This window comes from Salvelinus alpinus, chromosome 4 (assembly GCF_045679555.1).
Source record: "Salvelinus alpinus chromosome 4, SLU_Salpinus.1, whole genome shotgun sequence".
NCBI classification, from domain to species: Eukaryota; Metazoa; Chordata; class Actinopteri; order Salmoniformes; family Salmonidae; genus Salvelinus; species Salvelinus alpinus.
The window spans coordinates 50,966,485-50,990,717 of record NC_092089.1 but is presented as its reverse complement, the minus strand read 5'-3'; the positions used below and the strand labels follow the sequence as shown (position 1 = coordinate 50,990,717).

Here is a 24,233-nt window from a genome sequence, read left to right as displayed (position 1 = left end):
GTCTCTCATCCAAACCACACGGGCTTGTTTCTGTCCCCACATTAAAGGGGACAGACAAATCCAACAATGGTTACTGACTTTCGACACATTTGTAAAGCTGGTGCCAGCTAAAATAAATACTTTGTGGCATTGGAGTCAGTTATGGGATGTAGACATGGGGAGTGTCCAATCTAAATGAATTAAGACAACTGTGTAGGCCAGTGTTCACCACACATCACTGCTCTCAGTGAAAGACTTGTTCCGCACAAGACAAGTAGGAGTGGAAACATTTTGACATGTAAAAGTGTGTTTCATTGCCTGGCTTCCCAAACTCCTTGCTCCGGCCACACCACGCTAGTTCCTTCTCCGCAATGAGTCTGGATCTGAGTACCTCCCCAACGATTTCTAGAATGCGAACACAACATTTTAACTATTCGGTTTGATCCCAGAAACCAATGGGTTCAGCCAGAACATACGTGGGTAAAGCAGCGTTTTGAAAATTCACCATTGGCTTTGATACTCTGATTGGTTAGAGATGATCCAATCGCTGATGACTTTGTTTTGTACAACAGCCCTCATTTTGATGTCACCACAAACGACTTCAACAATGACAGTATCAGAATGAAGTGTGTAGCAAACAGAGCAGAGGAAGAATTCAGTTTGAGTCGTCAGGCAATGGTTTTGAAGGTGAATTCCTAGGATTTTACATGGTCGGTATCCAGAGTGAGTTTTTACCTATTCCACCCCTGATTACAACTGTCTCGATAACTGTGTAATTGACGTAATGTGATACAACAACATTTTAAATAGGAGAATGTCCAGAGAATATCAAGTGTAATCAATCCAAATTTCTGATCTGTTTTAGCCGCTCATGTCCAATCACAGGCTGATCTTCTCTTCCTGACACATGAGTCCAGCATCATCCCCACCACCCACCCACCTCTGACTGAGACCAGGGTCGTGATTCCTGGCACGAAATGAAGGAAAATGGTCCGAAACGGAGTGATGCGGCAAGGTACTGTTTGAACATGCTCATTTTCGGTTGCAGCGTTTTGTTATTGTGTGCCCTCTAAAATCCCTGGAGTTCATGAGGTAATTTTTACTAAACCTTCACATGCTGTACCTGCAACATAACCACTAAGTCATCATCATCTGAAACACATCAGTAACGGCCTCTTCCCATGACAGATGATTGCTTTCAGCTGCTCCCTCCCTCTTGCTCTTTCTCTCCCCTCTCGCTCTCTCTTTCCCTTTGTCTTTTTCTCTGTCTGTTTCTCTCTCGCACTGCAGTGTAGCTCTTGCAGCGGGCCTGTCTTTGGCCAACTTGGCACTTGTTATTGTCTGTTTGGAGTGGGCATTAATGATTCTTTCTCATCCCGTTTTGTGCAGCACAGGCACACAGTGTTCGTGTTTGACATGTTGCAGGGCAATGGGGGATGGATGTCCATTCCTTTCATATTTCTCTCTGGGCTCCATGTGGAGAAATGTACTTCTTACATAACTCTCTGGGGTGAGAGATGAGCCAATCCAACTGAACTGGGCCCACTCTAGGAATTAGGATAAACAACATGTTTGATTCTTCAAAGAATGACACATCTGAGTCTGGTCACTGTGCTAGAGAGGATTGGAATTCAGGCAATAAAGAGACATGTTTTTTAGAGTCCTCTGAAGGGGTGAAGATTTTCGGAACTCTCGTGCATTCTACCAGTCACTCCTCTGTACCATAGAGATTCATAGATGTCGATTGCTGCATACAGCAATGTTCAGTAACTTAATACATGCCACATTAGTGAGTGCATACATTTTTAGTATGTCTATGTGATCCCTGTGGGAATTGAACCCTTGACATTGCTAGCGCCACCGACTGAGTCACACAAGACTATCCCATCCATTTAGCATGTGTGGTATGCATGGTTTCTCTTCCCTCTTTGCCTCTCTCCCTCTGCTCATGCCATGTCTCAGGGTATTTGGGATATCTAAAATGGCGTGTGAGCGTATCTGTCATTGTCAAACTGCCTGCTAACTGTGAACATCTGCAAGGGGGGAGGAGAAGAGGGAACTTTTCAATGGGAGTACTTGTCCGCGCTGTCAACGCAGGATACCGGCCCACCACAAGCTGAACAGGGAGGTGTGTGTGACTGTGTGCGCACGCTCTGGCTGCCTGCCCGTGTGTGTGTGTAAATACGTGTCTGTGTGTCTGTGCGAACATGCAAGCATGTGTGCACAAAACACATGCAAGAGTATGCATGTTTGAGTTTCTATACATGTATGAGGACCCTGTGCAGAACAGTCTTGAGTATGTTCATGTGTACATTTGTGGTGTTTTGTTGGTGTTTGCACTTTTACTAATAGTATATGTGTTAGAAGTGGTAAAGTTAATCATGCAGGTGTGGGCATGCTAAAGTTGACCTGCACTGCAGTTCAGGTAGAAACATTTGCTGTCTGTTATATTTCAGAAATGTATTTAACTGCATAGGTTATTGTTAGATGTTCGCTGATGAAGTTGCTGCTTGGCGTCACCCAGCAAGAGAGTTTGTCACAGTAACAATGGACCGTTGCTGCAACAGACATTTTGAAAAGGAACCTTTTTAATATCCACAACTGTACTACATATCGTTGGTGTCTTGTCTCACTTTTGCTCCTCCTACCACACTGGGTCGTGTTTATTGGGGCACAACGTAGCAAAACACTACGCAACGGAAAACAAGTGTTTCTTATTAGACAAGTTCAGGTAGTACCGCCCTGTTTGGGTCTGTTTTATCCCATTTGGTGCCTACTGAATATGACCCAGTTTTCTGTTTCACTTCAGGAATGTCTATCCTTGCCCTTACAGGAAGCCAGTGCGATGGTTCTCAACTGTAATGTAATGTATGAAGCCTCAGAAATGCAAGCACCATTCAGATCTACTTTTCTTATTACAAACACACATTCATGGATAGAGTTACCTGTACCCACTCACATATTAACCCTATGCAGAATTCAAACTGAGGCACATTATGTGATGATTTGAAATAAGTATTGGTTGAAAATTACTTTGCTAGATTTTTCATTTGGAATGCATAAAGAGACACCCAAGCCGATAGAAAGTGAACAAAATTAATTGAGTCTGACATGAAATAAAAGTGGTTTGAACAAATGGGCCGTTGATGTTTTCCAAATACCAAATGTTGAAATATGATGGTATCACGTCCAAACTTTCAGGAATTTTTTTGGGTGCCATTTAGTCAATATCCCTCTTACTCAAATACTCTAGCAGTCTCGCTGGATGATAGATCCAAGTGCGGCCCAACTTAATGGATATAGACATACACACACACACACACACACACACACACGGTCACATGTACACACACACGCCCTCACCTATCCCACAGAGGTCTAGCTACAGCCAAATGTGGGGAAAGTCTTGGGAAGGCTTCAGAAAAGGCCTCAGAACACTCAGTGATTACGACTCTAACAGCTGGCCGCATTCACACCGTCAACACACACACACACACACACACACACACACACACACACACACACACACACACACACACTGCTCCCAGGGAATGAGGAAACATCGGGCTGTGCTTCACTTTGGTTCCAGCCAGGAGCATTGGGAATGCTGCAGGAAAGAAACTCAGCTGTCTTTCTTTCCACACTTTCCCTTCCTTAATGATGTGTAGAAGCATACTCCCTCAACGTCTCACTTCTTGCTCACAAATTAGATGACTTAAATTACTGTGCATTCACCGCGATCGCCAGTGAAACGTGATGTTTTCATTGTGTTGCCGAGCTTCGACATTTTGAATGATGACGTCAATGGTTGACTACGCTTGGTCCAGTCTTGTTCTGGTGATAGCTGTACATGCTTGACGTGAATGGTACTGGGCTTGTTCAACAGAAAGGCTGAAACAATTGACTGCTAAAACAGATTTAACGTCTTTATTTTGTTATTTTATGCAAGTGCTCTCTTAGTCTTCGGGCTCATACTTTTCACTTTCATACTCTGTCGTAGAAACCCCTAGTGAGGGTAGAACAGTTCTATTCACATGAACCTAATTTACAGGCACCCCATTTAAGGAAAGCTGATATGGGTCTGTTGAATAGATTGAGCACTTTGAAGTGCATGCGGCTCATTCAGTAGCTTAGCCTACCATGTTACCTTCTCACGTTGGGTGACTGTAAGAAACAAAAGGGGAATGGCGACCATATCACAAGTCATTTACTGTAAGTATATACGTTACTCTATTACTTTCACTGGGATGAACATATATCATTAGCAGCAGCAGGAAACTGAAGGTGCATGGATTTTCCAGCCGTGCTTTTGAGGCTTTCCAGGGCTATGGATGATGGTGTCAGTACAAAAATAACCAGGGGTGGAATTGGAAGGACAGAATTGTACGACATATAAAAAGTGTTTTTCCTAGGATGTTGCATTGGGAGTTTCATGGAGTGATTCCAACCCCCCCCCCCCCCCCCCCAATTCCACTCCTGCACGTAACTACCTCCTCTTTTCTTCCCCTCTATCTAGTGATGGGAAATAGCCCTTGGACTTCCTCTGTCTCAATCTGCCCCTTCAAAAGGAGGCTTTGGTGTGGGTGGGAGGTGGTAGGAGCACATCTCCCTGTAACATGCAGTAAATAGTCTCTGTAATTAAAGCCCTCAAACTTCAGAGCCCAGCTTAATCTGTTAAAGCCCATCACTTTAGCGCTCATCAAAGAACAGGATGAGCAAGGCACAGGACTGTGTACGTGAGTTAGTGTGTGTGGCCGGCTGGCTGCGTATGTGTATGGTTTGGGAGGTACATTTTACTGCAACTCGGTTGGCTTACATAATGTGACTATTAATAAGTTACATATTTACCATACATCAACCTACAGTGGTTCCTCCTTTGAAAGTTGCAAGCTTACGCCGTGGGACTTAGAGGTAATTTGTGGTTTAGTATGGTACCCTGCGTCACCACTTCATTGCTCCAGACCAGCGCAAGGGGGGAGTTAGAGCATTGATTATGCTTTTGGGTCCTACTGTGTCTAACTGACAATGAATGGGCGACTTAAACCTAAATAGAAACTGATAATTGTGCACGACTTCAGTATTACTTACTAAAACTGTTGTTACACTAAGGTTTTTCTTATTTTATTTTGTTATGATTATTTTGCTCTTACTGTAGTACTGTAAGCCTCTCCCGACCAGTGATGTTGTACAGTGCCTGAGTGGTGCAATGGTCTGAGACACCACAAGCTGTGTTGCTACAGATCCTGGTTCAATACCCGTGCTGGCCTCGACTGGGAGACACGAGATGACTGTAGGTTTTGGATTTTTCTCTCTCTAAAAACAGAAATAAATCATTCTAAATAACAAACTGGCTTTATTTACAAATTAGTAACAATGTCTCACCCCATGTTCAATAATGGCCTTTTTCTCGCTCATTTTACATGATTTGAAAACGAGATCTCCAAAACATTTAAAGGGGATTGCACTAATAATGGCGCTGACTTGGGAAACGTTCCCGCTGTTCTGTTCTCAGTGCCAGTCTGCACTTTGAAACTAAAACAATGTAACTAATAATGGCATCTTTATGCTTTCATTAATAAAATTATTTAAAAAATATATATATATATCTTTCAAAATGCCGATGTTTATTTAGTTATGGACCCGTAACGAATTACTATGGGAATAAATATCACTAAATGACAGAAATATCCTCTATGTAATTATTGGCGGAAAGTCACGTCATATTTTTCGATATACTGTAGGCCTACCGTAGTCAACATGAGTTTCACTAGTGTTGAGTAATGTGCTGTTAAGTGGTGTAGGTCATATTTATTTAAAGAGCATATTGAAGTTAGAAGCAATAGCCTACAACTATTTTAGCAACGTTTTGCCCTGGTCTGAAACAAGCATGGGGACTGGTCTTGATAAATCAATGAGATTTTTTATTTTCACTTCATCTCCGTTTGGGTATTGGTTAGACTAGAATAAAAAAAATGAGGGTGTAGAAATGTTATGCTCTTAGTGTAACCTTTATTTAACTAAGCAAGTCAGTTAAGAGCAAATTCTTATTTTCAAGGACAGCCTACTCCTTACGCCCATCAGGGAATTGTACCCCGGTCTCCCGCGTGCCCGCATTCTCTAGTACAGCCATTATTGAAGGTACTTGAGGTCACCGAGAAAGTCTGGACATGGCCTGCTCTTCCTTATGTAAGGAATTCTACACTTTCCCATGTTTACTACAGTATGTATTGTAGGCTATGTTTACTTTTCAGACTGCACAGTAGCCTAATAAACAAATGCAGGTGGCTTATATCTTCAAAATGCTTTAAATGCTTTATTGTCCAAATGTAAAAGCATATACTGTACACTACTACATTTATTCATGAGCATCTTTATGCTTTCGTTAATATAATAATGATAAAAATACTCTTTCAAAATGCAGATGTTGATTTAGTTATGGATCCATAACGAATAACTATGGGAATAATTATCACAGAATTACAAAAATATTGGAACAAAGTTGTCTAATGAAGGCAAACAAATTGTTGCTTACTGGAAAGTACTCTTTCAAACACAGATGATCACATTGTACAGCATCATTATGGCTCATAGCAGGGCTATATATTGGCCTTTATACATATTATTTTGGCCTTTCAGATTACAATCCTATTCAGATTACAATCGCTTACTGTCGTTTAAATTTAATTATTTTTATTTAAAAAATTGATGTATAGCCTTCTCGCTGTGGATGTCTATTTCAGCACCGTTTCGTGCTGCTCTCAGACAAGCATGGAGAAACTAAAATGTTCAATTATATTCCATGATATTCTTAAGATATACGGTTGAAGTCGGAAGTTTACATACACCTTGGCCAAATACATTTAAACTCAGTTTTTCACAATTCCTGACATTTAATCCTAGTAAAAATTCCCTGTCTTAGGTTAGTTAGGATCACCACTTTATTTTAAGAATGTGAAATGTCAGAATAATAGTAGAGAGAATGATTTATTTCAGCTTTTATTTCTTTCATCACATTCCCAGTAGGTCAGAAGTTTACATACACTCAATTAGTATTTGGTAGCATTGCCTTTAAATTGTTTAACTTGGGTCAAACGTTTCGGGTAGCCTTCCACAAGCTTCCCACAATAAGTTGGGTGAATTTTGGCCCATTCCTTCTGACAGAGCTGGTGTAACTGAGTCAGCTTCGTAGGCCTCCTTGCTCGCACACGCTTTTTCAGTTCTGCCCACACATTTTCTATAGGCCACTCCAATACCGTGACTTTGTTGTCCTTGAGCCATTTTGCCACAACTTTGGAAGTATGCTTGGGGTCATTGTCCATTTGGAAGACCCATTTGCGACCAAGCTTTAACTTCCTGACTGATGTTTTGAGATGTTTCTTCAATATATCCACATAATTTTCCTCCCTCATGATGCAATCTATATTGTGAAGTGCACTAGTCCCTCCTGCAGCAAAGCACCCACACAACATGATGCTGCCTCCCCGTGCTTCACGGTTGGGATGGTGTTCTTCGGCTTGCAAGCCTCCCCATTTTTCCTCCAAACATAACGATGGTCATTATGGCCAAACAATTCTACTTTTGTTTCATCAGACCAGAGGACATTTCTCCAAAAAGTACGATCTTTGTCCCCATGTGCAGTTGCAAACCGTAGTCTGTTTTTGTAGCAGTTTTGTAGCAGTGGCTTCTTCCTTGCTGAGCGGCCTTTCAGGTTATGTCGATATAGGACTCATTACTGTGGATATAGGTACTTTTGTACCTGTTTCCTCCAGCATCTTCACAAGGTCCTTTGCTGTTGTTCTGGGATTGATTTGCACTTTTTGCACCAAAGTACGTTCATCTCTAGGAGACAGAATGCGTCTCCTTCCTGAGCGGTATGACGGCTGCATGGTCTCATGGTGTTTATACTTGCGTACTATTGTTTGTACAGATCAACATGGTACCTTCAGGCGTTTGGAAATTGCTCCCAAGGATGAACCAGGTCTACAATTTTGTTGGCTGATTTCTTTTGATTTTCCCATGATGTCAAGCAAAGAGGAACTGAGTTTGAAGGTAGGCCTTGAAATACATCCACAGGTACACCTCCAATTGACTCTAATTATGTCAATTAGTCTATCAGAAGCTTCTATAGCCATGACCTTTTCTGGAATTTTCCAAGCTGTTTAAAGGCACAGTCAACTTAGTGTATGTAAACTTCTGACCCACTGGAATGGTGATACATTGAATTATAAGTGAAATAATCTGTCTGTAACCAATTGTTGGGAAAAATTACTTGTGTCAAGCACAAAGTAGATGTCCTAACCGACTTGCCAAAACTATAGTTTGTTAACAAGACATTTGTGGAGTGGTTGAAAAACCTAAGTGTATTTAAACTTCTGATTTCAACTGTATGTGTTGACTGAATATAAGCAAGTGATGTCTGCTAAATAATCAAGTTAGATTTCTCCAGAAATAAATCATTCTAATAACAAACTGGCTTTATTTACAAATTAGTGAGAACGTCTCACCCCATGTTCAAGAATTGCCTTTTTCTCACTCACTCTAGGTTAAATGAAATCTCCAAAATATGTTACTTTTTAAACAAAGCATTATTATATTTATTTATTTTGAGGAGATAACCAGGGGATGGAGGGAAGAACAACCAATGGAGCTCTGTGGCTGGAATAGCGACTATCCAGACAGGGATGTGGGTGTCACCTGGTGCAGTATATGGTCTGTTATGAGGTCAAGCCGTCGCTGTCAATCATTTTAAAGATTTGGCTGAGGAGAATGGGGCTCGGTCTGGTCGACATCATTACAACCCAGCTACCACAGTGGATCTGGGCCGATTCCGGCTGAGAGTCGGGGGACTCGGCCGAAGTCATGTGGCCCGAGGCTGGGCTGCCTTCGGCAGTATTACTTATGGCTAGGATGCGGGGATTGAGCTCGTGCCAATTCCGGTGAGAAATTCTGGCCTAAATATATTACTTGGGGCTCTGGCCGATTGAGGCTACTCTCTGGCAGATGATTACATGGGCTGCTTTATATCATTAATATTTAATTATTGATTTTTCCATATTTTGTCATTGTTTCTGTGATCAAAAAATACAATTAACACTTAAATTAAATTCTTTAAGAGTGGTGTGTAGTATTTTTGTATTTTGATACTTTGTGCAAGGCAATTGATAAGCATTAAAAACTTTGGATGGAGCTTCCCGAGTGGCGCAGCGGTCTAAGACACTGCATCGTAGTGCAAACTGCGTTGCTACAGATGCTGGTTCGAGACCCGTGCCGGCCGCGACCGGGAGACCCATGGGGCAACGCACAATTGTCAGAGTTAGGGGAGGGTTTGGCCGGCCGGAATGATCTTGTCTCATCGCGCTGTAGCGACTCCTGTGGCGGGCCAGGCACATGCACGCTGACATGGTCTCCAGGTGTACGGTGTTTCCTCTGACACAAAATGTTTTTTTGTGGATGGGTATAATTTGTATGTATAACATGTATAGTAGTAACATTTAAAATGACTTATTTTGGGTAATTTTGTATACATTTACTTACATTTGCATGTGGCCGCTTCTGGGGGGATTCTGGTAAGATGCTGGCAAGGTCGGAAGAATTCCGGTAAACGGAAACGGCCCGATGTACTTAGGCCGATTCTGGGCAGTCATTCATTTTGATTCCGGGCCGAGTCCGACACCCGAATCCGGGCCGATTTCAATCAGTTCAGGCCCCCCGGAAGAGGGGCGCTTCTGGGCCGATTCCTCATTGCTAGCTGGGATGCCTCCTCGACAGTCATCACCTCTCTAGCCAAAGTAAAGAACTGTGTTTCTGTTTTCATTCCAGGCGTGTGTAAAGGATGGTGTCTCTGTAGCGTAAAATATGCGCTCTCTTACTTTGCTGAACTGCACTATACCAATTTCTATATGCTCTATATATCATAGCTTTCCACATAACCTAGGGTCTAACTATGGAAACATATATGAAATCTTCCAAATACAATCCCAAATAGTTTTAATTTAAATAATTAATTTGTAAATGTTCAGTCTATATCCAATGAGGAGTTGCAAAATGATCCAACTTCCTGATAGCAGTATATCACAGTAAATGGGTGGTGTGCCACGGACCTTTGTCAGATTTGGAAAATAAAAACCTTGGAGTTTGATTTAGACATTCCAAGAGCAGTAGAGTTTTATTTTACATTTTTAGGTCTTTTTTTAGGCTGTCGCTGTTGAATTCCTGAAAGTCTATCATTTGTTTGCATTTGAAAAACGTGGTGGAAAGGTCATAACTTTATACTTTCTCTGGGTGGTGACGCAGTTTCAGACCGTTCCATGTTAAGAAACACTGAAATAACAAGGAGAAATGAACTGTTTCAGTCAGAAGCCCAGAACATTACGCCAATAACATATCTTCCTGCGTTAATTGAATTCAGCTACCAAAGAGGGTATTTCAGCTTCAGCGAACATGAAACCCAATGTTTTTTTTCTCTCTCTTTAATTTGAATGTGATTGAATTTAATTAAAACCCGACTCAGACATTTGATCAACCAAAGAATGGTGTAAGCCAAGCCGTGTACGCAAAACGATTAGTCAACACATTCCCTGAAGAAATGCAAGTGCAGGGCTCAGGACAGACTGAAATTCTGCACATGAAAGAAAAACTCAAACCTAGGATTTGAGGCGCTTCACATCTCTCCAAACAGTAATAAAATAAGCCTGTACTCCTGGTGTACGCCAGGCCAATATATCTATCTTCCATCTGTGGAAATGCTTTGGATATCTTGGCACTGGGGCGAGATTGTATTTTGTGCTTTTGTTGAAAAATGAGAACCCGTTGTAAAATGGAGCTTTAAAGGCAGAGCAGGGTGCTTCTGTTATTTATTAGGCTCCTCCACCAATCACCCTCCATCATCCACACTGTTACCTCTGTCCTCAATCACTGAGGTGTGTGTGTGTATATGTGTGGGTTATGTAAAGTTACGTAGACACCCTCATTCGAAGCACCTGGCCCATCCAGACCAGCTGATAAACATAGCAGCACAGTAGGCCTGCAGACAGTGGACGACGTGGAAGGCTCTGCAGGAGAGAGAGGGGAGGAGAACGAGGCACTGTGGTTTACTGCAAGACCTTCAATTCTCTATCAGGCACATACAAGAGGGTGGATCATTTCTGTGAATGGACTGTGTGTGTGTGGGTGGTGTGCTTGTCTTCATATGTGTTTCTTCATAGGTCTGTGTGTGTGTCTTCATACGCCTGTGTGTGCGTGTGTGCGTGCACATCCATCCTTGATGATTTTCAGGTTGTTTACAGTGAACCCTGCCAGAGCAGGTGTCAGCTGTGTTTATGCTCTGGCATAAAACTCAGGCAAACCCACCTGGGGAGGAAAGACTTGAAGCTTTACTTATTGCCCCCACAAACAGCTTTTAGTTTCCAGGGAATTATTTGTGAGGCCGTTTTCTTTTTGTCTGTGTCCTGGAGTGAACTCACCATGTCCACATTTCCAGATTACGCGTCTGACCTTACATGCTTACTTTTATTTTTGGTTAGAGATAGAACGACAATGATTTCAAAGTGATGAACACTTTGAGACACACACAGTGATACTGTTTTGAATGGTTTGAAAACTGAGAACAGAGAGTTTTGTCTGACAACTTCTAAATATGGATGCTGTACAACTCATTTCTACAGAACATATTGGTGGTTTGTCTGAAAATCTAATTTGTTTCAATTCTAGGCCAGAATTTTAGGATGAGTAAAGCTTAGTTTAAATTTAGGAGACGCGGTAACGACAGTCCCAGACTATCGGGAAAGACAGTGCCAGATCTGAGGTCAGACACCTCTGAGTTTTTCCCCACATGGCCTACACGCAATTTATACCAGTGCATTAATGGTCAGATGTGGTGCGTACAATTGTAATGATAGCACTTTGGATGACAACTTCCAACAAGATTTTTACATTTACATTTACATTTAAGTCATTTAGCAGACGCTCTTATCCAGAGCGACTTACAAATTGGTGCATTCACCTTATGATATCCAGTGGAACAACCACTTTACAATAGTGCATCTAACTCTTTTAAGGGGGGGGGGGAGTTAGAAGGATTACTTTATCCTATCCTAGGTATTCCTTAAAGAGGTGGGGTTTCAGGTGTCTCCGGAAGGTGGTGATTGACTCCGCTGACCTGGCGTCGTGAGGGAGTTTGTTCCACCATTGGGGTGCCAGAGCAGCGAACAGTTTTGACTGGGCTGAGCGGGAACTGTACTTCCTCAGAGGTAGGGAGGCGAGCAGGCCAGAGGTGGATGAACGCAGTGCCCTTGTTTGGGTGTAGGGCCTGATCAGAGCCTGAAGGTACGGAGGTGCCGTTCCCCTCACAGCTCCGTAGGCAAGCACCATGGTCTTGTAACGGATGCGAGCTTCAACTGGAAGCCAGTGGAGAGAGCGGAGGAGCGGGGTGACGTGAGAGAACTTGGGAAAGTTGAACACCAGACGGGCTGCGGCGTTCTGGATGAGTTGTAGGGGTTTAATGGCACAGGCAGGGAGCCCAGCCAACAGCGAGTTGCAGTAATCCAGACGGGAGATGACAAGTGCCTGGATTAGGACCTGCGCCGCTTCCTGCGTGAGGCAGGGTCGTACTCTACGAATGTTGTAGAGCATGAACCTACAGGAACGGGTCACCGCCTTGATGTTAGTTGAGAACGACAGGGTGTTGTCCAGGATCACGCCAAGGTTCTTAGCACTCTGGGAGGAGGACACAATGGAGTTGTCAACCGTGATGGCGAGATCATGGAACGGGCAGTCCTTCCCCGGGAGGAAGAGCAGCTCCGTCTTGCCGAGGTTCAGCTTGAGGTGGTGATCCGTCATCCACACTGATATGTCTGCCAGACATGCAGAGATGCGATTCACCACCTGGTTATCAGAGGGGGGAAAGGAGAAGATTAATTGTGTGTCGTCTGCATAGCAATGATAGGAGAGACCATGTGAGGATATGACAGAGCCAAGTGACTTGGTGTATAGCGAGAATAGGAGAGGGCCTAGAACAGAGCCCTGGGGGACACCAGTGGTGAGAGCACGTGGTGCGGAGACAGATTCTCGCCACGCCACCTGGTAGGAGCGACCTGTCAGGTAGGACGCAATCCAAGCGTGGGCCGCGCCGGAGATGCCCAGCTCGGAAAGGGTGGAGAGGAGGATCTGATGGTTCACAGTATCAAAGGCAGCCGATAGGTCTAGAAGGATGAGAGCAGAGGAGAGAGAGTTAGCTTTAGCAGTGCGAAGCGCCTCCGTGACACAGAGAAGAGCAGTCTCAGTTGAATGACTAGTCTTGAAACCTGACTGATTTGGATCAAGAAGGTCATTCTGAGAGAGATAGCAGGAGAGCTGGCCAAGGACGGCACGTTCAAGAGTTTTGGAGAGAAAAGAAAGAAGGGATACTGGTCTGTAGTTGTTTACATCGGAGGGATCGAGTGTAGGTTTTTTCAGAAGGGGTGCAACTCTCGCTCTCTTGAAGACGGAAGGGACGTAGCCAGCGGTCAAGGATGAGTTGATGAGCGAGGTGAGGTAAGGGAGAAGGTCTCCGCAAATGGTCTGGAGAAGAGAGGAGGGGATAGGGTCAAGCGGGCAGGTTGTTGGGCGGCCGGCCGTCACAAGACGCGAGATTTCATCTGGAGAGAGAGGGGAGAAAGAGGTCAAAGCACAGGGTAGGGCAGTGTGAGCAGAACCAGCGGTGTCGTTTGACTTAGCAAACGAGGATCGGATGTCGTTGACCTTCTTTTCAAAATGGTTGACGAAGTCATCAGCAGAGAGGGAGAATTTTTTTTCAGGAGAATCTGAATTGAATGCATCCAACACACGGTCTCACTGCCCCAAATATCAGGAATCAAGGTAAAACCCAGATGCAGACCGTGTCGAAGTAACAATGTTTATTACAGCAACAGGGGTAAAGGTACAGAGATCGGTAATCCAGAGGTGGGGCAAAGGTACAGGACAGCAGGCAGGCTCAGGGGCAGGCTGAGTGGTCAGGTGGGCAGGTCCAGGGTCAGGACAGGCAAGGATCAAAAGCCAGGAGGACTAGAAAAGAGAGACTGAGGAAAAGCAGGAGCTGAAAACAAAAACGCTGGTTGACTTCACAAACAAGACGAACTGGCAACAGACAAACAGAGAACAGAGGTATAAATACACAGGGGAAAATGGGCTACAACTGAAGGGGGGTGGAGACAATCACAAAGACAGGTGAAACAGATCAGGGTGTGACACCAAACTTAGAAACAGTTGGGCGGTAGGTAACCCAGTGGCCAAGAGTTGGACCTGTAGCCGAATGGTTGCTGGTTCGAATCCCGTGCCCGGCGCTGGGATTCGGGGGGGGGGTACTGACCTGGAAACTGGAGGGCTGCTAGGCTTAGATCCCGACATTGTTTCCCCCAAAAAATGTATAAATAATAATAATGTAATAAAACTATTTTTTGTGGGTGGGGTCTCAATTTACTTTTGAGAGTTAGAATAGTAGAATACACAAGGTGTAATTTCAAAATGTGGTTGTGCATCAGCAGTTTCTCTTATGTCAGTCACTGACAATAAGTTTTAATATAAAAAAATCTGCATGAAAACAATGTGCACATTTTCCCACCAGAGATGTTTCCATCTAATTGACTTGTTGAGGATAAAAGGATGTTGTGCAAGATGACATAATGCACATAAAGACTTTTGCAGGTTAAATTCCCATCTACCCAATAAAAAATACAAGTGAAATGGGTTTCCATTGCATTTTCAACTCTACTAATGGTTTAGTCAACAAATATTTTTGGTTATATTTATGGTCTTGGTACATGCACTCTAGCCAACAGCTCACAGATACAATGCGTGTAGGCTTTCCTACATGATGAGATTATTATGGACAAAACTATTTTTATTTGTCAAAAGGAAGCCAAGCATTGATCATCATGTCACCAGAATAAGAATTTAAGATCCTCAGTATTTATTGGAAAGGAGCATCAAGCTCATTAAGGTGCACTTTCACCACCCTGTGAAGCTCATCATAATTGATTTAATCTGTAGCCTAATATACTTTATGCTTTCCCGAGTCGTAGTGGGAGAACAACACAACAACGATTGAATCCAAGTTTACTTCGATATGATGATTATTATATCAATATTTGCTCATAAAGGTTTTTTTACACAACCATTTCTTGCATAATTAAGTTTACGGCTATCTAAACTTGTAGTAATCCTGGTCGAATTACCGACCAGGGGGACCCCAATGATCTTGTCAGTCACTCGCACTCAGATATCTTATTAAAAACTGCAAAAATGTATCTCCACCCTATGGCAAAATGTGTAGAATTGCAGGAAATTAGCTGTAAAACGTACATTTTTTCTCTAAGACCCATGGCAGAATTTGTAGAAGTGCATGAAATTTGCTATAAAATTGCTAAATGTTCTCTCTGCCCCATGGCAAAATGTATAGAACTGCAGCAAAATTCCTTTAGAACTGCAACAAAATTTTGCTCAGGGCCCCCAAAAGGCTACCGCCGGCTCGACTCTGACTGCATGTGTGGGTACGCAGACCCGCAAGTCACTGTGTTCCTGATGATTAGTTTAGACTTTTTGTGGTCCCCACCCCCATAAAAAAAAATTGATCATTAGCTGGCCAGGGAATGATCCCCATCTTTACTGATCTCAGACCTGTGAAATAAAAGCTACTGTGACCAGTGACTTGTCTGTAATACTCTGAAATATTTTTGAAATGTTCATTATAATACAATCATGTCATTGAGTGTCTAAGCTGTAGGCTGGCCTTTAAATCAAGAATCAAGGTTCCATAGACGAATATAATCCGGGAGTGATGTTTGGTTTGGACTCTGGTTTGCCGCTTAGGGTCACCGTACTACGATACATTTTTAACCTACCAAGTCCAACTTATTAAAGGACCAGTGCAGCCGTTTTTATCTCATTATCAACACATTTCTGGGTAACAATTAAATACCTTACTGTGATTGTTTTCAATTAAAATGTTCAAAAATAAGAAGAAAAAATGCTTCGTAGCAAAGAGCAATTTCTCAAGGAAGAGTTTTGCTAGGACTGTCTTAGTGGGGAGGGGAAAACTGAGAATTAGTTGTTGTTGGCAGAGCCGTTTGGAACTCTTTCTTGTTGGTCTATTAACTAATTTACTTAATGGTGATGTCACCATGTAAGGCCGAAACTCCATTCCAGCAAAACAGACTGAAATTTCAGGCAGTCTTTTCAAACAGCTCTTACATTAAAATGGCCTTATCATAATTCCCACAATTTCACAGTATTATTACAACCTCATTGTGTGGAAATATATATAAAACACAGGAAAATCACATTTTTGACTGCACTGGGCCTTTAACGACCTATATCCAATATAAATATCACCCTATAGCACCCTTGAGAAATATGGTGTTTAAGTGATGGGGACATATGGACTTGTGCTACGTGCTGTTTCGGAAGGTGAAACATCTACGAGCAGAGCTAGGTTAAAAAAACGATAAAAACTCATGAAGTGTGTCCTTTGACCTGCCTTGGATGGCAGATGGAAGGGGTTTGCACTTTCCATGACTGTTCTATTGGTTCCATTGGGCCAGGCAAGCTCAATCAAGCCTAGCTAAAGTGTTTGAAATAATATATGAACCCAGGTCTGTTTGTGAAACTGAGGCACATATGCATCACTAAAGCCAGGCCTGCTTTGTAGATGGTGGCTACAGCTGCACAGATGGAATGCATGTGCTGTAACAAGAGATGTTTATTACATTTCACCCAGTGGAGCAAAAGGATATTTCCATGGATTGTGTGATTGAATGAATGCCATCGGGTTCATTGTACTGTATGCAGAGAGCAGACAAAACACCCTGGAGGTTCTGCATTCTTTAATAATAAAGAATCAAGGTGTTTCATAGCCCATGCACAGCCCTCTCAAGACTCCATCTCACTTTTGAAATAACTTTAGCAGGATAGAACTACGCTGAACAAAAATATAAAGCCAACATGTATCAATTTCAACGATTTTACTGAGTTACAGTTCATATAAGGAAATCAGTCAATTGAAATTAATTTATTAGGCCCTAATCTATGGATTTCACATGACTGGGCAGGGGCGCAGCCATGGATGGACCTAGGAGGGCATAGGCCTACCCACTGGGGAGCCAGGCCCAGCCAATCAGAATAAGCTTTTCCCCATAAAAGGGCTTAATTACAGACAGAAATTCTCCTCAGTTTCATCAGCTGTCCGGGTGGCTAATCCCAGACGATCCCGCAGGTGAAGAACCCAGATGTGGAGATCCTGGGCTGGCGTGGTTACACGTGGTCTGCGGTTGTGAGGCCGGTTGGACGTATTGCCAAATTCTCTAAAATGACATTGGAGGTGGCTTATGGTAGAGAAATGAACATTGCATTCTCTTGTAACAGCTCTGGTGGACATTCCTGCAGTCAGCATGCCAATTGCAAGCTCACTCAAAACTTGAGACATTTGTAGCATTGTGTTGTGTGACAAAACTGCACATTTTAGAGTGGCCTTTTATTGTCCCCATGCTCACTAACCAGGATGTAAACAAAATTGTGCACATTTGAGAGAAATAAGCGTTTTGTGTGTATGGAACATTTCTGGGATCTTTTATTTCTGATCATGAATCATGGGACCAACACTTTACATGTTGGGTTGATATTTTTGGTCAGTATAGATGTGACATGCTAATTGCTCAAATAACAATTTCTTATTTTTTCTTCATTTATTTTCTTGTTCTTTTTATCACTCTATGAAATCATAATATCTTAGGTTATGTGTGTTCACATTTCCATCCACTATTGTAGATTTCATCTGATGCCATAAATGATATGGATTGGCAGTTAAAGTCTGATGTATTTTGACCCTCCACAGCAGTTAGAGGTGCCTATTAACACTACCATGTTTCTGGGCAGAGCTCTCTGGCTTGACCCTAAACTTGAAGTCATTGCTGATAAGCAACACACAGCATAGTTAGGGTGAATAACCTATGTGCCTGCATGCGTGTGTGTGTGTCTTCATACGCAGTGGTGTAAAGTACTTAAGTACAAATATTTTAAGTACTAATTAAGTAGTTTTTCGGGGGTATCGGTACTTTATGATTTATATTTTTGATTACTTTTACTTCACTACATTCCTAAAGAAAATAATGTACTTTTTACTCCATACATTTTCACTGACACCCAAAAGTACTCTTTGAATGCTTAGCAGGACAGGATAATGGTCCAATTCACACACTTATCAAGAGAACTTCCATGGTCATCTCTACTGCCTCTGATATGGCGGACTCACTAAACACAAATGTTTGTTTGTAAATTATGTCTGAGTGTTGGAGTGTGCAATCTGTAAAGAAAGAAAAATAAATAAAAAATCGTGCCGTCTGGTTTGCTCAATGTAAGGAATTTGAAATGATTTATACTTTTACGTTTACTTTTGATAGTATATTTTTTCAATTCCATTTACATTCGATACTTAAGTTCAATATTTAAAACCAAATACTTTTAGACTTTTACTCAAGTAGTATTTTACTGGGTGACTTTCACTTTTACTTGGGTCATTTTCTATGAAGGCATCTTTAATTTGACTCAAGCATGACAAGTGGGTACTTTTTCCACCACTGTTCATACGCATGTGTGTGTGTATCTTCATTGGTCTGTGTGTGTGTGCGTGCGTGTGTCTGTATGTGCGTGTGCTCTCTGTGTGTGTCTTCATACGTCCTGTGTGGAAATTGATTCATGGTGGAGTCTGAGGGTTTTTCAAACTGCTCGGTCTCACTGTAAACACTCTGACACGGCACAAGCCGATTACAAGTGAAGCAGATGGTTGGACTTCTAGGGAGTTGTGTTTTTGCATTCCACTGTCACGAGAGTGCTGAGAAATGCAATGCAAACCAACCCCCCCCACACACACGCACATGCACCCCTCCACAGTGCAGAAAATATGGCCTTCACGTACTGTACTCCGAACTGGTACTAAGTTGATGTATTTGGTGTGCACAAGGGAAGCCTATATCTATCTGAGTTATGGAATTATAGTTGTGCATTCCCTGGAGTGGATCAAGAAGATCTATCTCAGTAAAAGTTGGCTGTGTGTACTACTTCTGATATGAAGTGATTTGTCGTTAGGCTAAGAATGCTGGATGGTCTGGGCCTGGGGGAAAGTGCCGCACCAGACTCTATAATGGGTTGAAGAGTTGGGTTTCAATTCCCAGGTTTTGGATGAAAGTGCACAAATTGATATCCACATGTATGGGCTGTGAATAAGGCCTCTTAATGTCTTATAAGGCCAATACTATCATTGCATGGACCCTCTGAACTCCCTAAATGTCAGCCCTCCCTCCTAATAAGGACACCGTATGAATACATTCAGTTGGACAACTGACTAGGTATCCCCCTTTCCCTTTATTGGACAGTAATCAGTGGAGGCGGGTCCAGGTAGAGGAGGGAAAGGAGATCCCTTGTAAATGTGATGGACAGTAATGAATAGGCAGTGTCTATTCTCAGCTGTGCCTGCAGGAAGAGTCTATTCTAGAGTAGGCGCCATGCTTTGACATGGGCTAACTGTACACAAAGGGATGAGTGGGTGAAGCAGAGGAGATAATGATTAAGTCATTTTGGTATTAATGCATCCTTTGAGGTCCATGCATTGATGATAAAGGTTCAAACAAGATGTGGCTATGATGGTGATGTGTACATGGCACTGTAAACCCCAATGTGCTGTCATTACTCAAAGCTTTTGAGGAAGCTCGTTGCACTTAATATATCTGAGTACAGTTACTTAATTAAAGTGATTTTGTAGTCTTTACTCAAACTGAGAGTCACTGTGAACCTGTAGGGCAGAGGTGTCAAACTCTTTCTGTGGAAGGCCTAATGTTTCCAGGTTTATGGATTTTCCTTTCAATTAAGCCCTGGATTTATTTTATTTTATTTTTATTTCACCTTTATTTAAACAGGTAGGCTAGTTGAGAACAAATTCTCATTTACAACTGCGACCTGGCCAAGATAAAGCAAAGCAGTTCGACACATACAACAACACAGAGTTACACATGGAATAAACATACATACAGTAAAAAAAGTCTACATACAGTATGTGCAAATGAGGTAGGATAAGGGAGGTAAGGCAATAAATAGGCCATGGTGGCGAAGTAATTACAATATAGCAATTAAACACTGGAATGGTAGATGTGCAAAAGATGAATGTGCAAGTAGAGATACTGGGGTGCAAAGCAGCAAGAAAAATAAATAAATACAGTATGGGGATGAGGTAGTTGGGTGGGCTATTTACAGATGGGCTATGTACAGGTGCAGTGATCTGTGAGCTGCTCTGACAGCTGGTGCTTAAAGCTAGTGAGGGAGATATGAGTCTCCAGCTTCAGTGATTTTTGCAGTTTGTTCCAGTCATTGGCAGCAGAGAACTGGAAGGAAAGGCGGCCAAAGGAAGAATTGGCTTTGGGAGTGACCAGTGAGATATACCTGCTGGAGCGTGTGCTACGGGTGGGTGCTGCTATGGTGACCAGTGAGCCTAGATAAGGCGGGGCTTTACCTAGCAGAGACTTGTAGATGACCTGGAGCCAGTGGGTTTGGCGACGAGTACGAAGCGAGGGCCAGCCAACGAGAGCATACAGGTCGCAGTGGTGGGTAGTATATGGGGCTTTGGTGGCAAAACGGATGGCACTGTGATATACTGCATCCAATTTGTTGAGTAGAGTGTTGGAGGCTATTTTGTAAATGACATCGCCGAAGTCGAGGATCGGTAGGATAGTCAGTTTTACGAGGGTATGTTTGGCAGCATTAGAGAAGGATGCTTTGTTGCAAAATAGGAAGCCGATTCTTGATTTAATTTTGGATTGGAGATGCTTAATGTGAGTCTGGAAGGAGAGTTTACAGTCTAACCAGACACCTAGGTATTTGTAGTTGTCCACATATTCTAAGTCAGAACCGTCCAGAGTAGTAATGCTGGACGGGCTGGATGGGCGGGCAGGTGTGGGCAGTGATCAGTTGAAGAGCATGCATTTAAGAGCAGTTGGAGGCCACGGAAGGAGAGTTGTATGGCATTGAAGCTTGTCTGAAGGTTAGTTAATACAGTGTCCAAAGAAGGGCCAGAGGTATACAGAATGGTGTCGTCTGCGTACAGGTGGATCAGAGAATCACCAGCAGCAAGAGCGACATCAGTGATGTATACAGAGAAGAGAGTCGGCCCGAGAATTGAACCCTGTGGCACCCCCATAGAGACTGCCAGAGGTCCGGACAACAGGCCCTCCGATTTGACACACTGAACTCTATCAGAGAAGTAGTTGGTGAACCAGGCAAGGCAATCATCTGAGAAACCAAGGCTGTTGAGTCTGCCGATAAGAATGTGGTGAATGACAGAGTCGAAACCCTTGGCCAGGTCGATGAATACGGCTGCACAGTAATGTCTCTTTCGAAGACCTTAGAAAGGCAAGTTAGGATATATATACAGTGGGGAGAACAAGTATTTGATACACTGCCGATTTTGCAGGTTTTCCTACTTACAAAGCATGTAGAGGTCTGTAATTTTTATCATAGGTACACTTCAACTGTGAGAGACGGAATCTAAAACAAAAATCCAGAAAATCACATTGTATGATTTTTAAGTAATTCATTTGCATTTTATTGCATGACATAAGTATTTGATCACCTACCAACCAGTAAGAATTCCGGCTCTCACAGACCTGTTAGTTTTTCTTTAAGAAGCCCTCCTGTTCTCCACTCATTACCTGTATTAACTGCACCTGTTTGAACTCGTTACCTGTATAAAAGACACCTGTCCACACACTCAATCAAACAGACTCCAACTCTCCACAATGGCCAAGACCAGAGAGCTGTGTAAGGACATCAGGGATAAAATTGTAGACCTGCACAAGGCTGGGATGGGCTACAGGACAATAGGCAAGCAGCTTGGTGAGAAGGCAACAACTGTTGGCGCAATTATTAGAAAATAGAAGAAAATAGAAGAAGTTCAAGATGATGGTCAATCACCCTCGGTCTGGGGCTCCATGCAAGATCTCACCTCGTGGGGCATCAATGATCATGAGGAAGGTGAGGGATCAGCCCAGAACTACACGGCAGGACCTGGTCAATGACCTGAAGAGAGCTGGGACCACAGTCTCAAAGAAAACCATTAGTAACACACTACGCCGTCATGGATTAAAATCCTGCAGCGCACACAAGGTCCCCCTGCTCAAGCAGGCGCATGTCCAGGCCCGTCTGAAGTTTGCCAATGACCATCTGGATGATCCAGAGGAGGAATGGGAGAAGGTCATGTGGTCTGATGATTCAAAAATAGAGCTTTTTGGTCTAAACTCCACTCGCCGTGTTTGGAGGAAGAAGAAGGATGAGTACAACCCCAAGAACACCATCCCAACCGTGAAGCATGGAGGTGGAAACATCATTCTTTGGGGATGCTTTTCTGCAAAGGGGACAGGACAACTGCACCGTATTGAGGGGAGGATGGATGGGGCCATGTATTGCGAGATCTTAGCCAACAACCTCCTTCCCTCAGTAAGAGCATTGATGATGGGTCGTGGCTGGGTCTTCCAGCATGACAACGACCCGAAACACACAGCCAGGGCAACTAAGGAGTGGCTCCGTAAGAAGTATCTCAAGGTCCTGGAGTGGCCTAGCCAGTCTCCAGACCTGAACCCAATAGAAAATCTTTGGAGGGAGCTGAAAGTCCGTATTGCCCAGCGACAGCCCCGAAACCTGAAGGATCTGGAGAAGGTCTGTATGGAGGAGTGGGCCAAAATCCCTGCTGCAGTGTGTGCAAACCTGGTCAAGAACTACAGGAAACGTATGATCTCTGTAATTGCAAACAAAGGATTCTGTACCAAATATTAAGTTCTGCTTTTCTGATGTATCAAATACTTATGTCATGCAATAAAATGCTAATTAATTACTTAAAAATCATACAATGTGATTTTCGGGATTTTTGTTTTAGACTCCGTCTCTCACAGTTGAAGTGTACCTATGATAAAAATTACAGACCTCTACATGCTTTTTAAGTAGGAAAATCGGCAAAATCGGCAGTGTATCAAATACTTGTTCTCCCCACTGTAGGTCTGTAGCAGTTTGGGTCTAGATACGAAAGAGAGGTTGAACAGGCTAGTAATAGGGGTTGCAACAATTTCGGCAGATCATTTTAGAAAGAGAGGGTCCAGATTGTCTAGCCCGGCTGATTTGTAGGTGTCCAGATTTTGCAGCTCTTTCAGAACATCAGCTATCTGGAATTGGGTGAAGGAGAAATGGGGGAGGCTAGGGCGAGTTGCTGTGGGGGGTGCAGGGCTGTTGACCGGTGTAGGGGTAGCCAAGTGGAAAGCATGGCCAACCGTAGAAAAATGCTTATTGAAATTCTCAATTATAGTGGTAGTATTATTATATTATAGTAGATAACTAGGTGTGGGGAGTTCCTTACTAATTTGTGTCCTTAATTCATCAATCAAGGACAAGGAAGGAGCGGAAACCCACAGACACTCGGCCCTCCTTGGAATGAGTTTGAAACCTGTGCTGTAGGGGAGCCAGATTTGAGTTATCAGCTTGAACATTTAGAGTAACAGCCCCACTAAGCCTCTCCTCCAATATCATTTATTTTTCGAGTGAATTGTAGAGCTGCCACCCATGACTGAATTTGTTAGTGGCCTTCACCATGTGAGTTCCTAGGCGAATATTTTCATTATTATTAAACTTTTTATGTCAGTACATTACACATTACATATTGTATCTCATAAGGACTTATTTTGAGGCCTATCTTTAGCCTAATACAGTGGCCACATCAGGCCTGCAAGTAGGGTTGTAAAATTCCAGTAATCTTCCCAAAATTCCCAGATGTAAAAAGAAATCCTGGATGGAGGATTTCCAGGAATCTTTCAACTGGGATTTCTGGACACCCTGGGAAATTTACCCGAATTTTGCAAGTTACATTATGCTGCGTTTTAAGGTGATGTGTAATTCCTATTGGAATCCAGCCAGAGTTAGGATAACCAACAGGTGGAATTTCTATTCACCTGGAAACTACATTCATAATGACTGACAGGATTAGGAACAGTGTGAGTGACAATAGACAATGGGCCTGATCGGAAAGCTCAGAGCTTCTGCTCTTGTCTGTCCGTAAAAACAAATGGATAAGTGGAACAAGCAAGGTAGGCCAGGAGCAAGGAAGGAGGGTTTGGTCAATCAAGGCAAGGAATATGTTGAAGGCTAGCTGCATTGGGTGCAGATGACAGAACTGCTCACTTTGGTGTCTCTGTCTG

At 42.9% G+C, this 24,233-nt stretch overlaps 1 long non-coding RNA gene across 1 annotated transcript in view; it reads left to right on the top strand.

Moving 5' to 3' along the window:
• Positions 1-433: 433 nt before the first annotated feature.
• The window catches only part of LOC139572497 (uncharacterized), a 30,258-nt gene continuing 6,458 nt past the window's right edge, over positions 434-24,233 (top strand). Inside the window, exons 1-2 of the long non-coding RNA XR_011674433.1 lie at positions 434-702; positions 845-994. This is a non-coding gene — a long non-coding RNA (uncharacterized lncRNA). The remainder of the gene's footprint in view (positions 703-844; positions 995-24,233) is intronic.